The sequence below is a fragment of the Monodon monoceros genome, unplaced genomic scaffold (assembly GCF_005190385.1).
Source record: "Monodon monoceros isolate NGI ecotype Baffin Bay Population unplaced genomic scaffold, NGI_Narwhal_1 Super_Scaffold_5, whole genome shotgun sequence".
Lineage (NCBI taxonomy): Eukaryota > Metazoa > Chordata > Mammalia > Artiodactyla > Monodontidae > Monodon > Monodon monoceros.
Window position 1 is genome coordinate 112,343,804 of NW_021703782.1, and position 9,357 is coordinate 112,353,160.

Here is a 9,357-nt window from a genome sequence, read left to right on the forward strand (position 1 = left end):
CCAGTGACACCACAGCAGCACGGGAGCCCGTCTTGAAGGCCACAGGGGTCCCGCAGGGTGCTGCCCACATGCAGCCCCCCTCTGGGGAGAACCTGCCTTCAGAAGACTGAGCCCTGCAGGGCAGCCTCGAGGGAGAGGCCTCGCCCCCCAGGGCATGGCTTGTGGGTTCTGATCTGCTGTGGTTGTCCCGTAGAGCTGCCTCTAGGTAAATTTTCCCTTCCTGTGCCCACCGGGCCCTGTCCCACAGAGAAGAAGTCGGGCAAGCTTCCCCTCCGTGTTTCTCGTAGAGGAACACTGCACACAGCCAGGCCGAGACGCCCGCACGGGGAGTCCACCCCAGTCCTCTTTGCCCTTTGGAGACCGGATCAAGCTGGCGGCCCACGGCGGGGCTGGCTGACGCCTTCTCCAGATCCTCGATGTGCGTGAACAGTCCCTGCATGTTTGCACACGCACCTACACACGTGCACAGCTCCCCTTTCTTAGGGCCACGACATTCGTCCTTCTGCGACTGGAGTGGCACTGCTGGGTGTCTTCAGATGCCATAGATCTGAAAGAGCCCAGAGTGGAACACGAGCCGTTTTCATGATCTGTGTTGATAACAGTCCTAACTTTACCTCTTGCAGATCCTGATGTCAGATGGGTTGAAGCCCCAAAGCAGGTGGGGGTGGAGGAGAAAGGGCAGCAGGACAGGAGAGGGGAAGGAACTGGGAGAGAACGCGAGGAAATGGCCCCTGCGGCTGACTCATCCCTTCTCACGGGAGGTCTTAGACGATCACTGTGAAAGATACAGGTAAATGTGCACCCACTGATGAACGTACATTTCTGTTCACGAGTGGAATAATAGTCCATTGTACGTGGTCCGTCCATACAATGGGATACTGTTCAGCCACGAACAGGGATGAAGTTCTGACACATGCTACCACACAGATGAACATCGAAAGCTAATTTTAGGTGAAAGAAGCCAGACACAGAAAGGCATATATAGTACGATTCCACTTATATGAAATATCTAGAAAAATCTTTAGAGGCAGAACTCAGATTGGTGGGTGCCAGGGGCTGGAGGGAGGGTGCATGGGGAGTGACTGCTTATGGGGTCCGGGGATTTCCTTTCGGGGGGATGAAAATGTTCTGGGATTAGACAGAGGTGCTGATCGCACAACACTGAATGTGCTAAATGCCGCTGAATTCTGCAACTTAAAATGGTTAATTTTATGTTATATGAATCTCACCTCAGTAAAAAAGATACAGGTGGGCAAGAATAAACAAGTCACTTGTACCCTCAACACCTAACCAGTGTTATCACTGTAGCATCTAAGTGTGTGGCTTTCCAGATTTTAGGATTTTTTGTCATACGCACCCATCAATATACACCTGCATACCTGTGTGTAGTTCCCACAAATGGGGTAACACTCCCCCTACTTTTCTCATCAGGATTAGAGTCCTCGGCTCTATTCTTGGGGACCCACAAATTACAAGTGAAGTTTTTAAATGTTGTTTTTTCATTTGGATGACACATAAAAAACTTGTCTAAACGTCATCATAAAAATAAGCTTCCTTTCGGCATCAGAAAGACTTGTTTCTCCCCCATATCGTGGACTTTTGAAGGCATCGAAGCAGGCTGTGGCCTCCCTGTGGGTGTGGGGCAGGCCCCCGGGCCCTGGAGAACGTGCATCTCTTGAGAAGCGCCCAGCGTTTGAGGGCCCAGGGCTGCAGCTCTGTTGTAAGGTTAGCAGGATTCTGTGCTGTCTGAACAGACCTTCATTTATGTAACCAGTCTCCTCTCGACGTTTAGGGTGTTCTGAACTTTCTCTTAACAAGGCTGCTTGAGTGACCCGCGAAATCTGTGCCCCCTTCCTTAATGATTAACTTAGGACGGGTTCCAGCAGGTGACATTTCTGGGTCAAAGGCTTTTAACCTGCTGCTTTCCACGGTAACACTGCATGGACCCCCCCACCCCGGGGTGGCTGAGGAAGAGACTCCACCGTCGTCCCCTGTCCCTGGACCGCTGATGGGGGAGGGGGCAGGCCCTGGGACGAACACGGGGCGCAGTCCCGGGGGATTCAGCCTCCTACCTGCTTCGCTCGCTCCCTCTGGGCAGCAGACTGTCTTTCCCGGTGATCCCCCCACCCTCAGCACCCCCTCACATTCTTCTTTCAGCCCTGGAATGCGTCTGCCCCTTCCTGCCTCAGAGCCTTTTCCAATGCTTCTCCCTCTGCCGGGAGTTCCATGCATGACCCTCCCCTCCACAGCAGGCCCCTTTGGGTGCGTCCCAGCCCAAAAAACCCTCTCACAGAGGCCCTCCTGATCTGCTGGTCACTCAGGCCCCCTTAATGCTGGGCTTCCCCATGGGACCCCCATTCCATTCACCCGGCAGTGTCAGGCTCTCCACTGACCCTGAGGCCCCCGCAGCCGGGGCCAAGTCTGTCTCTGTCCGGCCCCGATCACTGCTGGATTCCTCACCCCAGCCCAGGGCTGGGCGTGCAGGCACCCGTGAGCCTGCACACACACACACACACACACACACACACACACACACACACACACACACACACATAAACACACACACACACACTCATACACACACACAGCAGGGCCCGGCCCAGGGCTGGCTGACGGAACGCATGGCCCTGGGAATGCTTGTCAGGAGGGTGCAGGCTCGGGCCACTGAGCCTGAGGCCCTTGTGCTGCCGAGTCCATGGTGTCCTCTGTCTCCCCGAGGCCGGCTGGACCTCGGCCTGGACCAAGACCTTGCAGGACAGTGACCTCTGCCTCCCTCCAGAGACAGCAAGCGGGTCAGGGTGGGGATGGAGGAGGTGGGGGGAGGGGGAATAGAGGGAGGGAGCGACAGAGAGGGGAGAGAGGACACAGGAGGGAGGGCGAGGGGACCACACAATCTGACTAAGGGCGTCAGGGGGCCTCACCCGGAAAACAGGCCCCTGGCGCTAGGCCAAGACAGCAGGGGTGTCAGGGGGGAGGGGAAGGCTGGGCCAGAGTCAGCAGATGGGCTCCAATCCCGGCCCCATCACCGCAGCGCGTGGCTTGGAGGGGCTGCTCACCTTCTGGACCCGGGTGGCCATCTGTAGAGCGTGGAGGAACCGTCCTCCATCTCAGGGCTCCTGTGAGAACGCCCCGGGAGATATCCTGCATTGTTTGGTGTCACGCTAAGAAAGTTCTGCGCTGGGTCTAACCTCAGGGTCTCCTGCTGTGGTTTAATCCCCTTGTAGCCTCCCTGTGTAGACCTGACTCGTCCTTGGGGATGTGTAGTGCAGGCCCCCAGGAAACCCCGGGGACCCTCACTCCCGGCGTAGGGGGGAGTGCTGGTGTGCAACTCCCAGGGACCGCGGCTCTGGCCTGGAGCTCAGATCGCTGGCCACCATGTTGTGAGGGTGCTCAAGCAGCCCCGCTGAAGGTCAGCATGACCGGGAACTGACCTCCAGCCAGCACCAACCTGCCAGCACGTGGTCCTCCAGTCCCACGTAAGCCTTCAAAGGACCGAGAGGCCCGGCTGACGTTTTGACATCAATGTCATAGAGATCCTGGGCCAGAATCGCATGGCTGAGGTGCTCCGGGATTCCTGACACACAGCGCTGCTTGCTCTTCTGAGCTGCTGGGTTTGAGGTGCTTTGTTATACCGCAGTGGATCACTGATACGAGATGCTTTGGCAACTGGATGCGTGGAAAAGAATCCAAAAATAAAAAAAGAATCCATAGGAAGAATATTCTGGGAAGAAGAAGTGCAAGGAGGAGTCCAAAAGGCATTTTGAAAAGAATCCCTTAGCGTCTGGAAAATAGGATCAGTCCAGACTCCGGGGCAGGAGCTGGAAGCCTCACAGGACCAGGCCCACCAGCCCCATCTGTCCAGGGCCCCTGCTGCAAGCCACATTCCAGACACGGAACTTTTTGGTTCTTGAAAGCACCGCCCACAACAAATTACCACGAAGGGTGACTTAAAATGACAGAAATTTAGTCTCCCCATTCTGGAGCCCAGAAGTCCAAAACCCCGGTGTGGAGAGCCGCACTTCCTTTGGAGGCTCCAGGGGAGGCCCTTCCCTCTCCCAGCTCCTGCTGGCCGGCTCTTCCTGAGCCTGAGCAGCACGGCTCCTGCCTCTGCCCCGTCCTCTCCCCTGTGTCTGTCTCTCCTCTGTGAGTCTCCGATAAGGGCACTGGTCATTGGATTTGCCCCCCACCCCAAGGTAATCCAGGGTGGTCTCCTCTTCTCACGACCCTAACTTAATGACACCTGCAAAGATCCTTTTTCCGAATAAGGCCCCCTTCACAGGGTCCAGGGGTGAGGTTGTGAACACATCTCTTTTGGGGGCAACTATTCAGCTCACTGCAGGCAGTGCACTAGACACCCAAGGGACCCTCCCCCTGCAAAAACGAAACTTGGATTCTGGGATCTGAGAAGCGGAAGTCTCCCAAGACCTCTGACCTCTGTGGAGCAGGTGAGCGGTGAGCAGGCAGGAAGACCCCGGCCCCGAGGGCAGATGCCCGCAGCTGTGCCCTGAGCCCTGCACCTCCAGCTCTGCGGGGCCCCCACCCGCACAGGCGCAATCCCTCCCAGCACCCTGGATTTAGAGCTACGGGATTCCCATGGGTTAAGGTCAAGTAAACATGAGTTCAAGATCAGACTGACAAGCACGTGGTGGAGACGCAGCGCTAGTGAGAGAACGGGGCAACACACGTCGGATTGAGACCCCTAGGACCCTCAGACACCCACCTAGTCGGAACAGCGAAGTGTAAGTGCAGAGAGAGGCACGAGGGACTCACAGCCCTGCTGTTGCGTCACCTGAATGTGCCAACATCCATCGTGCAAAGTGCAGGTTCCATGTCTGCCCACGGTCCAGTGCCTCTGGGCCTCTGCAGGTTCTGTTCCTCTGCCTGGACTCCATCCTCCCCTTCCCTCCCCCTGCCCCCATCCTCTGGGTCTTAATGCAGACATCACATTCCCCAGGCCTGGCCTGAGCCTGAAGGCATCCACACCTCCCAAAACACCTGTCTGAAGGGAACTGCGTGACCCCTGACCTCAGTCCTAGGTCAGCGGGGCCTGTGGCAGTGGGATGAGCTATGTCTGGAAGGGCAATGTGCCCAGGGCCCAAGTCTCCATTTCTCCATTTTCCCCGTGACATACTTGTGCCTGAGGCTGAGGGGCACCAGAAAAACCTGGAGTTTAGTTGAACATGTGGCTGCCCAGGAAAAAAAAAAGACTACATTTCCCTGCAGGCTTTGCAGCAAGAAAGGTCATATGACTAATCTCTGGCCAATGGGATGTGAGCAGAAGAGGTATGCTTTTCTAGGTCTTGTCTTTAAAGGGAAAGTCATGCTCTCCACGTCCCTTTTTTTTTTTTTTTTTTTGCTATTCGCGTCCCTTTTGCTCTTCCTCCTTGCTGGAGTGTAGAGGTGATGTTTGGAGCTGGAGCAGCCATTCTGGACTGCCAGACTGACAGAAACCAGGTGTTGAGGAGGTCCCTGAGAAAGTGCAGTCTCCATATCATCCCTCGGACGCTTACACTCAGAGTACTACATGAAAGAGAAATACACTTCTCTCCTGATTAAGCCATTTCTATTTTGGGGTCCCTTGATAAAACGTGTTATATTTTCACTGACTCTTGGGCCGTTTCCAATGATGTATCTGTTTGGTCGGTGTATTGGGTTGGATAGTGGCCCCCCACCACCACCACCCCGCCCGGGTTCATGGTCACCCAGAACTTCAATTAGCAATAATCGCGCCTCGGATAAACCTCACTGGCTATGATACTGCCACTGCGCAAAGCTACACCCAGGACTTCAGAATGTGGCCTATTTGGAAATAGGGTCTCTGAAGGTCATGTGAGGACACAAAGACAGAGAAGGCACGACATGGCTCTGAGCAGCGTCGTGTGTTTGGCTTCATTTGCAGCCTGATATGGTGCTTCTTCATCACAAAAGCCGCCCCACAGTGGGCTGGCAGTCAAGGTGCCAGAGGCCCTTCCCCGCTTCCCAGTGCCCACAGCCGCTGGTGTCACAGAGCATTGGAATGGCCTCTCCAAAGTTCGCTTAGGAGATCTCTGACTCTACCTCCATCCCTTCCTCCTGGCCCACACACCTCAGCCAGGCAGCTTGGTCACTGAATGTGGCTGTCCCCAGAGAGGAGCACCTCTGTTTGGTCACCTTGGCAATGACCAGCATGAAAGGGTGGGGGTGCGGTTATGCAGATCCTTTGGAGATAACCAGGATTCTACCCCAACCCTCCTGTGCAGGTGCTTCTCCCTTCTCCTAAGGGGACCCTCTGGCCAGCCTGGAGGGTCCACAAGGGGATCGAGGGGATGCAAACTTAATCCTGGCCCAGCCACCTGGACTCTCTTATCATCCTGGTCATCAATCCGAGTATAACAATCATTCCAGAGGACATTGGGTGCCCGCGGTGTGGGGTGTAATGGGTCTCCGTAAGTTTTATAAAAATGTCCATGTTAGGAATTCCCTGGTAGTCCAGTGGTTAGGACTCTGCGCTTTCACTGCCAAGGGCCCGGGTTCAAGCCCTGGTTGGGGAATTAGGATCCCGCAAGCCGTGTGGTGTGGCCAAAAAAATACATAAAAATAAAAATGCCCATGTCCCTTTTGCACCGGACCTGTGTCAGTTGGGGTCCCATCAGGAGACAGAAGCCACATGGCAATCTCAACCGGGAAAGTTTGCTACAAGAATTACTAACTGTAACGGAGGATTGGAGTGAAGACCAGACACAAGAAGTAACCTGTAGGGAATTCCCTGGTGGTCCAGTGGTTAGGACTCCACGCTTTCACTGCCGAGGGCCCGGGTTGGATCCCTGGTCAGGGAATTAAGATCCCACAAGCCGCGCAGCACAGCCAAAAAAAAGAAGTAACCTGTAGGGCTGAGCTGGAACCCCATCACCCAGGCTGAGATCTTGTTGGCAGAGCTCAGCTGTGGCCCTCGGGACAGCAGAGAAGTCACTGTGGTGTTGGCAGAATTGCAGGAAATCTGCCCTCCGGAACTTGCTGGAAAACCACTATCTGGGAGCTGGGGAAACTGCTTGCCGGGCAGTGTCTCGTCGGAGGCCCTCTGCTACAAAACCATCCCAGGGCTCATCTTTTCAACAAATGTGCTAGAACGATTGGATATCCATGCAAAAAACCCCACAAACAAAAACCCCCAAACCCCAAACCAAAACACTGCCTTGACCCATACCTTGCACCATGTACAAAAATTAGCTCAAATTGAATCACTGACCCAAGTGTAAAACCTAATACTGTAAAACTTCTAGAAGAAAAACACAGAAGGAAATCTTTGTGCCCCTGGGTTGGGTTAAGCAAAGATAAGGTTTCTTAGACTTGACAGGTGCAAAGGAAAAAAAGGAAAAAATGGACAAATCGGACCTCACCAAAATTAAGAACTTGTGCTCTTTGAAAAGCACTGTTAAGAAAATGAAAAGACAAGCCATAGACTGGGAGAAAATCTTTGCAAATCACACTTTTTTTTTTTTTTTTTTCCGGTACGCGGGCTTCTCACTGATGTGGCCTCTCCCGTTGCTGAGCACAGGCTCCGGATGCTCAGGCCCAGCCAGCGGCCATGGCTCACGGGCTTAATCGCTCCGCGGCATGTGGGATCTTCCCGGACCGGGGCACGAACCCGTGTCCCCTGCATCGGCAGGCAGACTCTCAACCACTGCGCCACCAGGGAAGCCTGCAAAGCACATATTTGATAATGTACTGGTTTCCAGAAGATATAAAAGAATTGTCAAAACTCAACAACAAGGAAACAATAAAAAAAATGCAAAATTTTTGAATAGACTCTTTGCCAAAGATTATATACAGGTTGCAACTAAGTACATAAAAAAATAGTCAACATCATTAGTTGTTGAGGAAATGCAAATAACAACCACAAAGACACACCATTGCACACTCAGTAAAATGACCAGAATTTTTTTCTTTTTGACATGGACCGTTTTTAAAGACTTTATTGAACTTGTTACAATATTGCTTCTGTTTTATGCTTTGGTTTTTTGACTGCGAGGCATGTGGGATCTTATCTCCCCGACCAGGGATCAAACCCGCACCCCCTACATTGGAAGGCGAAGTCTTAACCACAGGACCACCAGGGAAGTCCCGCATGGCCAGAATTTAAAAACGGACGATACCAAGCGCTACTGAGGATGTGGTGCAACCAGAACTCCCACACCCCGCAGTGGGATGTAAACGCGCAGCCCGAAAGCGTCCTGGCAACTCTGGAGGAAGTTAAACCTACCCTGACCGCACCGCTCAGCGTCCCTGCTCTGTATCACCCCAGGGAAAATGGATTTCCTTCACACAGAACCTCGAATGCAGACTTGATGGCAGCTCTGCTCTTGCTCTCCCAAAGCCAGAACCAACTCCGAGGGCCTTCAGGTGGTGATTGGCTCAAGCCGGTGCCTGGTGCCAGGAGTCCCCCTGGCAGAGAGGGGGTGCTGAATTTCCAGGACCCTCTGCCTAATGACAGAGGCCAGACCTGAAGGCTGTGGCTGCTTTATTCCATTTATGTGACGTGCAGGGGAAGAGCCCGAGCTCCCCAGGGCTGGGCCACGGGAGGGCTGGAAGGAAGAGGGTCCCCGGGGTCTGTCGGGGGTGGAACTGGTCTGTAGCCTGAAAGAGGTGGTGCCCACAGGGCTGTCTGTGTAAACACCGGCAGAGATGCACAGTGAAAGGGCGCATTTGCCTGTATTTCTTTAAACAGTGGGAGAAAGAGGCAAACGCTGCCGCAGTGTCCACGGCCCCTCCAGGCCGGGTAGTTGGCGCGGGACCCCACTAGAGACCTAGCCGCGACACGCCCCGGTCCCTGGGCTCACCGCCCCTCCCGCGCCCCGCGCGACCGACCCTGCCCCGTGGGACCTCCTCAGGCCGCCCGGCTCCACCACCCGTCTCTTCTCTGCAGGGGCCCGCGCAACAGCCCCGCCCGTGACAGTCCCCTCCCGTGACGACGGCCCCGCCTGTGACAACCCCGCCGCTCAAGGGTGCGGGCTGGGGTCGCGGGCGGGCGAGGCCTCGGCGCCCTCCCCTTTCTCTCCAGGGCGGGGCGCGGGGAGGGGGGCGGTGGGGTGGAGGCGGGGGCGGTGGGGTGGAGGCGGGGCCGCAGTCACCTCCCACCAGCACCGCTGCCCGCCGCCGCGCCCCCGGCCCTCCCTCCCTCCCTCCCTCCCTCCCTCCTCCCCCTCCTCCTCCCTCCTCCCCCTCCCCGCCGCGCGCCCCCGCACCGCCACCCTCGCGGCCACGCGCCCTCTCCCGCCTTCTGCTCCCTGCCCCTACCCCGCGCGCGTCCCCGCCGCGCCCCCTCCCCGCGCCTCCCCTCCGCGCGCGCGCGCCCGGCCGTCAGAGGCGAGCGCTCCGGCG

The 9,357-nt window shown here is 55.8% G+C and overlaps 1 pseudogene; it reads right to left on the reverse strand.

Annotated features, from left to right (window-relative positions):
• Window positions 1-5,645: 5,645 nt before the first annotated feature.
• On the reverse strand, window positions 5,646-5,775 carry LOC114884869 (annotated as a pseudogene).
• Between the last annotated feature and the right edge of the window lie 3,582 nt (window positions 5,776-9,357).